This window comes from Arachis ipaensis, chromosome B02, assembly GCF_000816755.2.
Source record: "Arachis ipaensis cultivar K30076 chromosome B02, Araip1.1, whole genome shotgun sequence".
In the NCBI taxonomy this organism is placed as follows: domain Eukaryota; kingdom Viridiplantae; phylum Streptophyta; class Magnoliopsida; order Fabales; family Fabaceae; genus Arachis; species Arachis ipaensis.
The window spans coordinates 28,936,806-28,953,479 of NC_029786.2; the positions used below are offsets into that span (position 1 = coordinate 28,936,806).

The window sequence follows — 16,674 nt, forward strand, 5'->3', positions numbered from 1 at the left end:
TTCTCTTGAGCTTAGCATGAGGACATGCTAATGTTTAAGTGTGGGGAGGTTGATAAACCACTATTTTATGGTTTATCTTGTGCTCAATTGAGTGGATTTTATCAACTCTTTACCCACTTATTCATAATATTTGCATGGTTTTATATTTCCTTCCTGATTTTGTGCTATGATTGAAAACATTATTTTTTAATCTTATATTTGCTTATTATTAATCCTCTCTTATTACCATTGGATACCTTGATATGTGTGTTAAGTGTTTTCAGAGATTACAGGGCAGGAATGGCTCAGAGGATGGAAAGGAAGCATGCAAAAGTGGAAGGAATACAAGAAGTTGGAGAAACTGCTAAGCTGTCCAGCCTGACCTCTTCGCACTTAAATGGCTATAACTTTAGCTACAGAGATCCAAACGATGCGGTTCTAGTTGCGTTGGAAAGCTAACGTCCGGGGCTTCGATTTGATATATAATATGCCATAGTTTCCCTGATTCTAGGCGACGCGAACGCGTGATCCACGCGGACACGTCGCATCTGCGAACTTCAATCCGCGCGGCCGCGTGGACGACGCCTCCGCGTCACTTGTCCGCGACCTGAACGTCCCAGAATACGTAGGGGGCGATTTCTGGGCTGTTTCTGACCCAGTTTTTGGCCCAGAAAGCACAGATTGGAGGCTATAAAGTGGGGGAATGCATCCATTCTAGGAGAGCTCGCATTTTTACTACTTTCCATGATTTAGATTTAGTTTGAGAGAGGTTCTCTCCTCTCTCTCTTAGGATTAGGATTAGGATTTAGGACTTCTCTTAGTTTTTAATAGTGACTCTCGATCCAGGTTTAGCATTTACTTTAATTTATGTTTCTATGCTACTTTTACTTTAATGCTTTTATTCGTATCTATAAATGTTGCCAACTTGACTTATGAACCCTTTCCATGTTATGATTTGAATTAATGATTATTTGAGGTATTTCAGTTATTGATTGCTTTCTCTTTAATTTGTGTTACCATTGCTTTCCATCTAAGGACATTTTTATTCCAGCAATTTTACTTTTTCCCCTTTTGGTCTTAGTTAAGAAATCAGTAACTCAACATTATCAAACTCAACATAACTGATAATCACTATCTTGCTAATTGAACTGAACTTCAACAATCCCAACTTTTTCTTAGGAATTAAATAGGATTCAAAGGTCAAACTAATTAGTCCCTTGACTTTCCTTTGCTCTAGCAAAGGTTAACTAAGTGGAAATTAGATTCAACTTTCATTATTGTTGAGAGAGATAACTAAGTTGGACTTCCAATTTCTCTTACCTTGCCAAAAGTTTGCTTTACAGTATTCATTTATTTTAATTGCCATTTACTTTACTTGTCATTCAATTCACTTACTTCTCACCTTCTAAACCCCGATTACAACCCTTATAGCCAATAATAAGAACATACTTCCTTGCAGTTCCTTGAGAAGACGACCCGAGATTTGAATACTCAGTTAACAATTTTTATAGGGGTTTGTTACTTGTGACACCCAAAACGTTTGTACGAAGGGATTTCTGTCGGTTTAGAGACTATATCTACAACGCGAATGTTTTTATGAAATTCTTTACTGGCAAAAATCCCTAACGTCACGCTCAAATAGAGGACGAATCATCGCAAGCGCCGTCATTTCCTCCTCCTCTCGGTCAAGCCGTCATCTGCTTCTCAACCGTCCTACTTGCCGCGGTCCTTATCGTTTGCGACCCTCAGTCATGCCGCGTCCTCTATCCTAGGGTTTGTACCTTTCTTCTTTTAATTTCTTTGTGTGTTTTGGTAACTTCTGATATGATAAATTTATTTCTCTGTTTGGTTCTGCTATGCTGCTGTTTTGTATGTGTTGTGATTTTATTATTTTAATTTACTGGTTATTGAATGTGTTGTGATTATTGATTAGCTTTGGGTCTTCTGCTATTTTTTGTTATTGTGTTGCTGATTGTTCTAGATTTCTGAATGTGAAATCATTAATTTTGTTTTGTTATGCTATTGCTGCTATTTTTTTTTATTTTTGTGGCTAATTGTTATTGATTTCTGAATGTGAAATTATTTGATTTTTGTGTTGCTAACTAGAGTTTTTGTGAGTATTTATGACCAAACCAAACATAATTAAGCAGTTAAGAAATACTCATCTCATAGGAAAGTCTCATCTTTTGAGACCGAAGATTCTTGTTGTGCAGTAGGAATGAATGCTTGATCCCTGTCTCTTGATTGTGTACCCTGTTAGCCTAGACATGCCTTATTTTATCAAGTTTGTAACTAATAAACCTTCTAGTTTATATTTATCAACTTGCATTGTCATCTTTTTTAATGTGTAGGCAAATCAAAATTGATTTCTGATTTCTTCACATCCCAGACAAACAAATGTTATGTTTGTAGTGGGAGACTCTCTTTTAAATTCAAATTATAAATTGTTCTTCCCTCAGTTATTTTTTCTTTGATTTCACTTAATACATGCATACACCTCAAGATTTAATATGTTTTGAGCCATAGTATTAATATGTTTTGAATTATCTACTTGAAACTTTATTAGGGAGCAGCTCAAAGTTGGGAGTGGAGTAGCTTGCAGCATTGAAAACCATAAGCACAATGAACTGGTAATGGAGGCAGTCGTCATAATAATAAATAACATGCCAATAGACAACACTGAGTGATTTAGGAAGTATGGTAATAAAACAGAAGTTTCTTAACAAGTCTCTTGGATTTTATGTTTTAGAAGCCAAAGGATTGATATTATCAATGTATTAACTATTAAACTAACATGTTCTGTAATTTTATATTATAGCAATAAATATGTTGTATAATTTTTATTGTGTTGATGATTTATTGATTGTTTTTTATTGTGTTGATGAGAGTTGTTTTATAATTTATTTATTATTTTATTTTAAAACGGTTTTTTCGGTTGGACCACGGTTGGACCGGTTGGACTAGTGAACCAGTGAACTAGTGAGTAGAACGGTTTGATGACCGATCCGGTTCTCAGAACCTTGGTTTTGAATTATGCAGAACTTATCAGCACACATACACTGAAAATTCTTAAACAATACACTAAAAAATCTTCGTGTTACACTGAAATTTGATGCAAATACAGAAAAATATTTTCTTTAAGAGATCAGCTATATATACAAGTCTTTTTGGTATACAAGTTCATACAAGTTGGCCCAAATCCATCAAAAATGACCTTCAATTTAGATTGCGTGTAAATATGCATTTCCCTAACTCTTAAATAATGCAGATGGTTCTTTTCTCTCAATCAAAACCGCAACGCTCAAAATTCAAATAAGGATAAAAATCTCTATTAAATCTCTGAAAATCATCTCGAAAAGTGAAGAAAGTTGCGAAGCTGAATTCGAAAAGAATTATGAGAAAATAAAATAAGAAGATGAAGACGAAGAAGATGAGGATGAGGAAGAGAAAGAGTATTGAATTATGCAAAACTTATCAGCACACATACACTGAAAATTCTTAAACAATACACTCAAATATCTTCGTGTTATTATACCCAAATATCTTCGTGTTACACCCAACTTTGCTGTAAAAATACAGAAAAATATTTTCTCTAATGCTGCATTTTTTTCTTCTTTTTTTCTTATTTCTTTCTTGCTTTTAGTTGAATGAATGAAAGTTCATCCTCTTCCATGTAATTTTTTAGCATTATGTGTTTCTTCTTCTTCTTTATTTTATTTTTTTTTTGTTTTTATTCTTATTAAGAGAGTAAAACAAGAAGAAACTTGAAAAGGTAAAACAAAAAGGAAAAGATGAATAAGAAAAAAAGAAGAAGATGGTGATGATGATGAAAAAAAGAAGAAGCAACAGAAGATGAGGAGGAGGAAGAGAAAGAGTTTTCAATTATGCAAAACTTATGATCAGCACACATACACCGAAAATTATTAAACAATATACTCAAATATCTTTGTGTTACACCCAAATATCTTCATGTTACACCAAAATTTGCTGCAAATACAAAAAATATTTTCTCTAATGCTGTATTTTTCTTCTTCTTTTTTTTCTTATTTCTTTCTTTCGTTTAGTTGAATGAATGCAAGTTCATTGATGAGTCCATATTTTACGATATATTTTGGTTTGATTTGAGTGGATTTCATCACATAAACCCACATTTATTTATCTAAATAGCATGCTTTTGAGATTTCTTCCTAAATTGTGCTAAAAAGTGAAAACATGCTCTTTTGTGCCTAATTTAGTCGATTTTATTCACTTTAATCGCATTTGGTGTCTTGATGTATTCGTGAAGTGATTTCTGGTTTCCAAGGCAAGTATGGGTTGAAAAAGTGAGAAACAGAGCATGCAAAAGGGAAGAAACCATGAAGAAATGGAGTTTGGAAGTTCTAGTACCCGTGCGTACGCACAAGTATGCGTGCGCACACACAAGGAGGATTTGTGAACGACGCGTATGCATGACCCACGCGTACGCGTGGATGGATTTTTTGCGCAGTGACACGTACACGTGACCCGAGTTACGTCAGCTCATTAATTGCAAATCGCTGGGGGCGAATTCTGGGCCTTCAGAACCAAATCCAACCCATTTCTGAAGCTATTTGATGCCAAAGGAAAGCTGAATGAAGGGGGGGAAATTAGGGTTAGCTTTTGTTATGTTTTCTCTTAGTTTCTAGAGAGAGAAGCTCCCCACTCTCTCTAGAATTAGGGTTTTTAGCTTAGTTTTCTTTTAATTTCAGCACTTTAATTCTTATTTTAGTGTAGTTTCATTTATGTTTCTATGATTTCTTGTCTTTATCTTCTTCATCTCTTTTGTTATTTTCTCTTTTATGTTAATTTTCATGTTATGAATACTTTTGTTATTTTAATTCTAATTAATGAAAATTTATGTTTCCATGTCATTTATTGCTTTCCTTAGTTGTTATTGCTATTTTCTTGCTTTTGGTAGCTAGAATTTATTTTAATGTATTTTAATATTATTTTATTTTCATGTACACCAAGTGTTTGATGAAATGCTTGGCTTATTTTTTACATAGTTTTTCCCCACTCTTGGCTTGAAATTGTTGACTTTGGTGTTCCTTGAGTCATTGATGTCCATTCTTGTTTGATATATTAGAGTAGTTGGTTGATTTGGTCTTCCTTGACTCTATGTGACCCCTTAGTGTTGACATAGGACTTAGGGATTGAAATTAACTATACCTATTTGACTTATCTTCGATGTAAGGTTGACTAAGTAGGATTAACTCTTCATAATCATCACGTGTTTGTGGTCAATGATTAGGATAGGTAACCTTAGCTCCCAATTTCTTGCCAAGAGGTTTCTTGCATTTTAAGTCTCCTTTCCTTGCATTTAATTGCTTTGACTTTTATTGATTTGATTTTTAATTCCTTGCATGTTTATTTAATTGCCTTGATATTTAATTTTTTGCATGTTTAATTTTCACACTCTTGGTTGAGAAATTGTGTGTTTGGGTGGAATTGAGTTGTGGATGTCCATTCCGCATTGTGTGAGAATGGTTGATTAGTTTGGTTTCCATTGACGCTAGTCTTTCACTAAGTAATTAGTGAGTTCACTAGGACTTATGGATTGAGATCAATTACGATTTTTGACTAATTCTCAAGGAGGATTGACTAGTTTGGATTGATTCCACACAATTGCCATGTTTGTGGTTCATAACTAGGATAGAAATCATAAATTCTCCAATTCTTGCCAAGAGTTGCCATTTACATTCCTTGCATACTCATTTACTTTCTTGCTATTTACATCTCTTGCTCTCTTGCTTTCATTCCTAATTCCCCAAACTCTCCTTCATAGCCAATAACATGACACTTCATTGCAACTCCTAGGGAAGAACGACTCGGGAGCTAAATACTCTCGGTTATAATTTGTTTTGTATTGTGACTATCTTTAGGAATTAAATTTGATGTTGAGAGTTAGCCGTTGATTTGGCTATACTTACAACGAAGTGATCCTATTTTGAGAGAAAATCCGAATCAACACCAAATTCTCGACGCATCATTCATCCTCTTCCAAATAATATTGTACCATTATATGTTTCTTCTTCTTCTTTGTTTGATTTGTTTTGTTTTTATTCTTGTTAAGGGAGTAAAACAAGAAGAAACTTGAGAAGATAAAACAAGAAAAAAAAGATGAATAAGAAAAATAAAGAAGAAGAAGAAGCAGTAGAAGATGAGAAGGAGGGAGAAGAAGAGTTTTGAACATTGTTCTGAAAATCGGACCGGACTGGCTGGTCGAACTGGTTAAACCAGGAACCGGCGATGTAAACGGTCTGGTCAGTACTTAAAACCGCCAGATTGAAAACCGTTTGAAAATCGTTGAACCGGTCGGTTTGACCAGATCGTGAACTGACCGATTCTTATAAACGACATCGTTTTGATTAAAAACAACACCAAACGCGTAACGCGTCCACCCCCCTTCCCGTAACACCCTCCCCCCTTCGTTTCTCATTCAGAATCAGAATCAGAAAAGAAAATATTCAAAGTTCAAAAATTAGGGTTCTACCGGCGCCGTTCGTTGATGTCGGCGCCTCCGCGGCCTCTTCCTTCCCCCTGTTCCGAACCCAGCCCCTCTTGTAGCTCGACACGTCATCGCCATCATCCTGTGGCTTCTTTGGTTGAGGGTTGGAGCTGCTTGCTGTCGTGTCGTCGTCGTCTCCCTACTCGCCATCGTCTCGCTGCTCGCCGTTGTCTCGCCGCTCGCCGTCGCGCTCAAATAGAGGAAGAATCATCGCAAGCGCCGTCGTTTCCTCCTCCTCTCGGTCAAGTCGTCATCTGCTTCTCAGCCGTCCTACTTGCCGAGGTTCTTGTCGTCTGCGACACTCAGTCACACCGCGTCCTCTATCCTAGGGTTTGTACCTTTCTTCTTTTAATTTCTTTGTGTGTTTTGGTAACTTCTGATGTGATAAATTTATTTCTCTGTTTGGTTCTGCTATGCTGCTGTTTTGTATGTGTTGTGATTTTATTATTTTAATTTACTAATTATTGAATGTGTTGTGATTATTGATTAGCTTTGGTTCTTCTGCTATTTTTTGTCATTGTGTTGCTGATTGTTCTAGATTTCTGAATGTGAAATCATTAATTTTGTGTTGTTATGCTGTTGCTGCTATTTTTTTGGCTAATTATTCTTGATTTCTGAATGTAAAATTATTTGATTTTTGTGTTGCTAATTAGAGTTTTTGTGAGTAGTTATGACCAAACCAAACATAATTAAGCAGTTAAGAAATACTCATCTCATAGGAAAGTCTCATCTTTTGAGACCAAAGATTCTTGTTGTGTAGTAGGAATGAATGCTTGATCCCCGTCTCTTGATATTTATCAACTTGTATTGTCATCTTTTTAATGTGTAGACAAATCAAAATTGATTTTTGATTTCTTCACATCCCATACAAAGAAATGTTATGTTTGCAGTGTGAGACTCTCTTTTAAATTCAAATAATAAATTATTCTTTTCTCGGTTATTTTTGCTTTGATTTCACTTAATATATGCATACACCTCAAGCTTTAATATGTTTTGAGCCATAGTATTAATATGTTTTGAATTATCTACTTGAAACTTTATTAGGGAACAACTCAAAGTTGGGAGTGGAGTAGCTTGCAGCATTGAAAACCATCAGCAGAATGAATTGGTAATGGAGGCAGTCATCATAATAATAAATAACATGCCAATAGACAACACTGAGTGCTTTAGGAAGTATGGTAATTGATGAGCGGATAATTTATACGCTTTTTGGCATTGTTTTTAGGTAGTTTTTAGCATGTTTTAGTTAGTTTTTAGTATATTTTTATTAGTTTCTAGGCAAAATTCATATTTCTAGACTTTATTATGAGTTTGTGTATTTTTCTGTGATTTCAGGTATTTTCTGGCTGAAATTGAGGGAGCTGAGCAAAAATCTGATTCAGGCTGAAAAAGGACTGCAGATGTTGTTGGATTCTGACCTCCCTGCACTCGAAATGGATTTTCTGGAGCTACAGAAGTCCAAATGGCACGCTCTTAATTGCCTTGGAAAGTAGATATTCAGGGCTTTCCAGAAATATATAATAGTCTATACTTTGCTCAAGGATAAATGGCGTAAACTGGCATTCAACGCCAGTTCCATGTTGCATTCTGGCGTTAAACGCCAGAAACAGGTTACAAGTTGGAGTTAAACGCTAGAAACAGGTTACAACCTGGCGTTTAACTCTGGAAACAGACTAGGCACGTGTAAAGCTCAAGTCTCAGCCCCAGCACACACCAAGTGGGCCCCAGAAGTGGATTTCTGTACTATCTATCTTAGTTTACTCATTTTCTGTAAACCTATGTTACTATTTTAGTATTTAAACAACTTTTCGAGATTTATTTTGTACCTCATGACATTTTAGATCTGAACTTTGTACTCTTTGACGGCATGAGTCTCTAAACTCCATTGTTGGGGGTAAGGAGCTCTGCTGTGTCTCGATGAATTAATGCAATTATTTCTGTTTTCTATTCAAACACGCTTGTTCTTATCTAAGATGTTCATTCGTACTTCAATATGATGAATGTGATGATCCGTGACACTCATCACCATTCTCAACCTATGAACGCGTGACTGACAACCACCTCCGTTCTACCTTCGATTGAATGAGTATCTCTTGGATTCCTTAATCAGAGTCTTCGTGGTATAAGCTAGAATCCATTGGCAGCATTCTTGAGAATCTGGAAAGTCTAAACCTTGTCTGTGGTATTCTGAGTAGGATTCAGGGATTGAATGATTGTGATGAGCTTCAAACTCACAAGGGTTGGGCGTAGTGACAGACGCAAAAGGATCAATGGATCCTATTCCAGCATGAGTGAGAACCGACAGATGATTAGCCGTGCGGTGACAGCGCCCTGGACCATTTTCACTGAGAGGACGGATGGTAGCCATTGACAACGGTGATCCACCAACACACAGCTTGCCATAGGAGGAACCTTGCGTGCGTGAAGAAGAAGACAGGGAGAAAGCAGAGATTCAGAAGACAAAGCATCTCCAAAACTCCAACATATTCTCCATTACTGCATAACAAGTATTTAATTCATGCTCTTTTATTTTCCGCAGTCCAAACTGATAATTATAATTGATATCCTGACTAAGAATGACAAGATAACCATAGATTGCTTCAAGCCAACAATCTCCGTGGGATTCAACCCTTACTCACATAAGGTATTACTTGCACGACCCAGCGCACTTGCTGGTTAGTGGTACGAGTTGTGAAAAGTGTGATTCACAATTCGTGCACCAAGTTTTTGACGCTGTTGCTGGGAATTGTTTGAGTTTGAACAACTGACGGTGAATCTTGTTACTTAGATTAGGAAGTTTTTGTCTTTTGTGTCAGAGTCTTTTATTTTCTTTTCCAAAATTTTTCAAAAATATTATTTTTCTTTATTGATTTTTAGTTTTTCTGTGAGTTTAGTGTCATGTTTTAAGTTTGGTGTCAATTGCATGTTTTTTTTTCTTTTAAATTTTCGAATTTGTGTTCATTGTTCTTTCTTAATCTTCAAGTTGTTCTTGTTTATTTTCCTTGTTTGATCTTTAGTTTTTCTTGTTTTGTGATTTTTCTTGTTTTTCTTGTGCATTTTTGAATTATTAGTATCCAAAAAAAATTTTTAAAAATAAAATATCTTTATACATTAAATACCTTTGTTAAAACACTTTAAATTTATAGCTCAATTGGCTAGAGCGTTGTGCTTATGTTCTTGGTAATTGGCTATCTCTTTTTTAAAAACTTTTTCAAAAATAATTTTTCTTTGATTAAATCTTGTGCCAAACTTTAAGTTTGGTGTTTTCTTGTAACTTTGCTTTAGTTTTCGAAAATTTTATTGTGATTTTCTAAAAATTTTAAGTTTGGTGTTCTTTCTTCATGTTCTTGTTGTTCTTGTGAGTCTTCAAGGTGTTCTTGAGTTTTCCTTGTGTCTTGATCTTAAAATTTTTAAGTTTGGTGTTCCTTGGTGTTTTCCCTCCAAAATTTTCGAAAATAAGGAGCAGTAGATCTAAAAATTTTAAGTCTTGTGCCATTTTATTTATTTTCTCTTTCCTCATTAAATTCAAAAATATCTTTTCTCTCTATTTTAAGGTGAATTTTCAAAAATTACTTTTAAAATTCAAATTTTTATTTCAAAATTTAAAATCTTTTTCAAAAATCATATCCAAAATTTTTCAAATCTTCTTAATTAAGTAATTATTTCAGTTTTAAATTTTTTTTATTCTTAATTTTCGAATTCTATATTTAATTTCAAACTATTTTATTCTCTTTTCTTTTATTATTTATTTATTCGTTCCCTTTTTACAAAAAAAATATATATATATATTCTATTTGCTATTCATATCAATTCCCTTTTCTCCATCATGGATCTAAGTGGAAATGAACAGTCCAGAAGGACTCTGGGGTCATATGCCAACCCCACTACTGCTTCATATGGGAGTAGTATCTGTATACCCTCCATTGGAGTCAGTAGCTTTGAGTTGAATCCTCAGCTCATTATCATGGTGCAGCAAAGTTGCCAGTATTTCGGTCTTCCACAGGAAGAACCTACAAAGTTTCTGGCACAGTTTTTATAGATTGCAGACATAGTACATGATAAGGAAGTAGATCAGGATGTCTACAGATTATTACTGTTTCCATTTGCTGTAAAAGACCAAGCTAAGAGGTGGTTAAATAACCAACCTAAGGCTAGCATAAGGACATGGAAACAACTATCAGAAAAATTCCTGAATCAATACTTCCCTCCAAAACGGACGACACAGCTAAGGCTGGACATCCAAGGCTTTAAACAAGGAGATAATGAATATCTTTATGATGCCTGGGAGAGATATAGAGAGATGCTAAGAAAATGCCCCTCTGAAATATTTTCAGAGTGGGTGCAGTTAGACATCTTCTATTATGGGCTTACAGAGAAAGCCCAAATTTCTCTAGATCACTCAGCTGGTGGATCTATACACATGAGAAAGACAATTGAAGAGGCTCAAGAGCTTATTGATATAGTTGCCAGAAATCAGCATCTGTACCTAAGCAGTGAATCTTCCATGAAAGAAGAGGCTAAAACAGTAACTGCTGAACTTAGTCCTGCAGAATAAATTACTGAATTCAATCAGCAATTAGATTTTCTAACAAAACAGCTGGCCGAATTCAAGGAGATACTACAGGACACAAGAATGGCTAATATAAATATGGAGGTACAGTTGAAGCAAACAGAACAACAGTTATCAAAACAAATAACAGAAGAGTGCCAAGCAGTTCAATTAAGAAGTGGGAAAACATTAAATACCTCACTTCAAGGCAGCAGGAGTTGGAAAACATTAAATACCTCAGTTCTGGCGTTCAAACGCCAGGAACAAGTAAGGAGTTGGCGTCCAACGCCACTCCAGCTTCTAACCCTGGCATTCAAATGCTAGTTAGGGATCAGACACACACAAGTGCTGATAACAACCCCTCTAAAAAGGCTTCTCCAACCACCTCTGTAGGAAATAAACCTGCAGCAACTAAGGTTGAGGAATATAAAGCCAAGATACCTTATCCTCAAAAACTCCGCCAAGAGGAGCAGGATAAGCAATTTGCTCGCTTTGTAGATTATCTCAGGACTCTTGAAATAAAGATTCCATTTGTAGTGGCACTTGAGCAAATACCTTTTTATGCCAAGTTTATGAAGGAGATCTTGAGTCATAAGAAGGATTGGAGAGAAACTGAAAGAGTTCTCCTTACTGAAGAATGCGTTGCAGTCATTCTGAAAAGCTTTCCAGAAAAGCTTAAAGATCCCGGAAGCTTTCTAATACCATGCATATTAGAGGGTAATTGCACCAAGACAGCTTTATGTGATCTTGGGGCAAGCATCAACCTAATACCTGCATCCACTATCAGAAAGCTTGGTTTAACTGAAGAAGTTAAACCAACCCGGATATGTCTCCAACTTGCTGATGGCTCCATTAAATACCCATCAGGCGTGATTGAGGACATGATTGTCAGGGTTGGGCCATTCGCCTTTCCCACTAACTTTGTAGTGATGGAAATAGAGGAGCACAAGAGTGCTACTCTCATTCTAGGAAGACCTTTCCTAGCAACTGGATGAACTCTCATTGATGTCCAAATGGGGGAAGTAACCCTGAGAGTCAATGAGGATGAGTTTAAGTTGAATGCTGTCAAGGCCATGCAGCATCCAGACACACCAAAAGACTGCATGAAAGTTGATCTCATTGACTCTTTGGTAGAGGAGGTCAACATGGCTGAGAGTCTCGAATCAGAGCTGGAAAACATCTTTAAAAATGTTCAACCTGATTTGGAGGGTTCAGAGGAATTGAAAGAGCCTCTGAGACTTCCTCAGGAACAGGAGAAACCTCCTAAACCCAAGCTCAAGCCATTACTACCATCCCTGAAATATGAATTTCTGGGAGAAGGTGACACTTTTCCAGTGATCATAAGCTCTTCTTTAAATCCACTGGAAGAGGAAGCACTAATTCAAGTGCTAAGGACACACAAGACAGCTCTTGGGTGGTCCATAAGTGACCTTAAGGGCATAAGCCTAGCTAGATGCATGTACAAAATCCTATTGGAGGATGATGCTAAGCCAGTGGTTCAACCACAGAGGCGGCTAAATCTAGCCATGAAGGAAGTGGTGCAGAAAGAGGTCACCAAATTACTTGAGGCTGGGATTATTTATCCTATTTCTGATAGCCCCTGGGTGAGCCCTGTTAAAGTTGTTCCCAAGAAGGGCGGCATGATAGTGGTTCATAATGAAAAAAATGAACTGGTTCCTACAAGAACAGTTACAGGGTGGCGCATGTGTATTGACTACAAAAGGCTCAATACAGCCACCAGAAAGGATCATTTTCCTTTACCATTCATAGACCAGATGCTAGAGAGAGTAGCAGGTCATGAATATTACTGCTTTTTGGATGGCTATTTAGGTTACAACCAAATTGCAGTAGATCCTCAGGACCAAGAGAAAACAGCATTCACATGTCCTTCTGGAGTATTTGCTTATAGAAGAATGCCTTTTGGTCTGTGTAATGCACCTGCAACCTTTCAGAGGTGCATGCTCTCTATCTTCTCTGATATGGTAGAGAAGTTTCTGGAAGTTTTCATGGATGACTTTTCAGTATTTGGAGACTTATTCAGCTCCTGCCATGACCATTTAGCACTTGTTCTGAAAAGATGCCAAGAGACCAACCTAGTTTTAAACTGGGAAAAATGTCACTTTATGGTGACTAAAGGAATTGTCCTTGGGCATAAAATTTCAAACAAGGGAATAGAGGTGGATCAAGCTAAAGTGGAAGTAATTGAAAAATTACCACCACCTGCTAATGTTAAGGCAATCAGAAGCTTTCTGGGGCATGCAGGATTCTACAGGAGGTTTATAAAGGATTTTTCTAAAATTGCAAAACCCCTGAGCAATTTGCTAGCTGCTGACACGCCATTCGTGTCTGCAGGCATTTGAGACTCTGAAAGCTAAGCTGGTCACAGCACCAGACTGGACTTTACCATTTGAACTAATGTGTGATGCCAGTGACCTCGCCATTGGTGCAGTACTGGGGCAGAGGCATGACAAGCTTCTGCATGTCATTTATTATGCTAGCTGTGTTTTAAATGATGCCCAGAAAAATTACACAACCACAAAAAAAGAATTGCTTGCAGTGGTTCATGCCATTGACAAGTTTAGATCATACTTAGTATGATCAAAAGTGATTGTGTACACTGACCATGCTGCTCTTAAATATCTACTCACAAAGCAGGATTCAAAACCCAGGCTCATAAGATGGGTGTTGCTTCTGCAAGAGTTTGATATAGAAATAAGAGACAGAAAAGGGACAGAGAACCAAGTGGCTGATCATCTGTCCTGGATAGAACCAGCAGAAAGGGAGTTTCCCCCCTCTATTAAGATCTCTGAGACCTTTCCAGATGAGCATTTGTTTACCATTCAGGAAACACCATGGTTTGCAGACATTGCAAACTATAAAGCTGCAAGGTTCATACCCAAGGAGTACAGCAGGCAACAAAAGAAAAAATTAATTACTGATACAAAGTACTACTTGTGGGATGAACCCTATCTCTTTAAGAGATGTGCAGACAGAATAATCCGTAGGTGTGTACCTAGAGAAGAAGCACAGAGGATCTTATGGCATTGCCATGGATCACAATATGGAGGCCATTTCGGAGGTGAGCGAACAGCCACCAAGGTCCTCCAATGTGGCTTCTACTGGCCTACACTCTATAGGGATTCCCGAGAGTTTGTACGTAACTGTGACAGTTGTCAAAGAGCTGGTAATCTGCATCATCGTTACGCCATGCCTCAACAGGGAATCTTGGAGATTGAGTTATTTGATGTATGGGGAATTGACTTCATGGGACCTTTCCCACCATCATACTCAAACACTTATATTCTGGTGGCAGTCGACTATGTATCAAAATGGGTAGAGGCCGTTGCCACACCCACCAATGATACTAAAACAGTGCTGAAGTTCCTCCAGAAACATATCTTCAGCAGGTTTGGTGTCCCTAGAGTACTAATCAGTGATGGGGGCACTCACTTCTGCAACAAACAACTTTACTCTGCCATGGTCCGGTATGGGATTCGCCACAAGGTGGCGACTCCATATCATCCACAGACAAATGGGCAAGCTGAATTTTCTATCAGAGAACTAAAAAGAATCCTGGAACGGACTGTAAGTACCTGTAGAAAGGATTGGGCAAGAAGCTTGGATGATGCTCTGTGGGCTTACAGAACAGCATTCAAGACTCCTATAAGGACCTCTCCATACTAGCTTGTGTATGGTAAGGCCTGTCATCTGCCCGTGGAACTGGAATATAAGGCCTACTGGGCAACCAGATTCCTAAACTTTGATGCCAAATTAGCTGGAGAAAAAAGATTGCTCCAGCTGAATGAGCTAGAGGAATTCAGATTCACTGCTTTCGAAAATGCCAAGCTTTATAAAGAGAAATAAAAAAGGTGGCATGACAGAAAGCTGTCATCTAGAGTCTTTGAACCAGGACAAAAGGTTCTGTTGTTTAACTCTAGGCTCAGGCTATTTCCCGGGAAACTGAAATCCCGGTAGAGGGGACCATATGTGATTACAAGTGTATCACCATATGGTTATATGGAGCTTCAAGACATTGATTCTAATAAGAAGTTCATTGTTAATGGACAGATAATCAAGCACTATCTTGAAGGCAATATTGAGCAAGAGTGCTCAAGGCTGAGGCTAGATTAAAAGCTCAGCAAGGTCCAGCTAAAGACAATAAAAAAGCTCTTGCTGGGAGGCAACCCAGTCATTAGCAAAACTTTTTCTATTATTTTATTTTATTTTATTTTATTCTTCATTTTAATTATTTTTACAATATATGAGCTTAATATTAACAAGGTAAAGAATCAATTGCATAAGTCCACAGGGTTACAGAAGAATTCAGAGCACAAAACAGGAAAAAAAAGCTCACTGGCAAGAAAACGCCAGTAAGAGGCACAATTAGGCGTTAAACTTCCAAAAGGAGCATCTACTGGGCGTTAAATGCCAGAAAGAAGCAGATTCTGGGCGTTTAACGCCAGATTTACAGCATCCTGGGCGTTCAGAAAAATGCCCAGTGACAAAGGGGTTTCTGGCGTTTAACGCCAGCTAGAAGCAACAGCTGGGCGTTAAATGCCCAAAACAAGAACCAACTGGGTGTTAAACACCCAAATCATGCAGCAGTTGGGCGTTTAACGCCAGGATTGTGGGGAGTAGGCAATTTCGTTTTCAATTCAATTTTTTTCCATTTTTTATGTTTCAATTCATGATTTCTTGCACAAACATGTTACAAATCCTAATTTTTCAAATCCTTTTTCAAAAAGATATCAAATGTATCTTAATTCATAAACCCTTTTTCTTAATCCTCTTCAAATTATTTTCAAATCCTTTTCAAAACAAATCTAACTCTTTTCCTTCTAAAATCTTTTCAACTCATCAATATCTTTTTCAAATCTTCACATCATCTTTTTTAAAATCCAGATTTATCTTTTTCAAATATCTTTCATATCTTTTCAATTTTAAATCACATCTTTTCCTATCATACTTATCTTTTCTAAATCACTTTTTCTATCATATCTTTTTCAAATAATTTTCGAAACCCACCCCCTTTCCCTTTACATATTGGTTCGGCCTCTCCCCTTCTCCTCCACTTCTCCTTCTACTCCCTTCTATCTTCTTTTGCTCGAGAACGAGCAAAACTTTTAAGTTTGGTGTGGAAAAAAGCGTTGCTTTTTATTTTTCCATAACCATTTATGGCACCTAAGGCCGGAGAAACCTCTAGAAAGAGGAAAAGGAAGGCAGTTGCTTCCACCCCCGAGTCATGAGAGATGGAGAGGTTCATCTCAAGGGTCCATAGTTCAGTAGTAGAGCATTTGACTGCAGATCAAAGAGCTATGAGAAAGGAGCAACAAAGACAAGGAAGAGACATAGAGGAGCTCAAGAGCACCATTGGTTCTTCAAGAAGAGGAAGACGCCACCCTCACTAAGGTGGACCCGTTCCTTAATCTCCTTGTTCTTATTTCTCTGTTTTTCTTTTACTATGCTTTATGTTTATTTATGTTTGGGTCTTATTACATGATCACTAGTATCTAAGTGTCTATGTCTTAAAGATATGAATGTCCTATGAATCCATCACCTTTCTTAAATGAAAAATGTTTTCTGAAAAAGAAAAAGAAGTACATGAATTTCAAATTTTAAA

At 37.0% G+C, this 16,674-nt stretch overlaps 1 long non-coding RNA gene across 1 annotated transcript; it reads left to right on the plus strand.

Moving 5' to 3' along the window:
* On the plus strand, positions 1,601–2,859 carry LOC107628280. The gene is made up of 2 exons (XR_001617679.2): positions 1,601–1,752; positions 2,546–2,859. It is a non-coding gene; the product is annotated as an uncharacterized LOC107628280 (long non-coding RNA).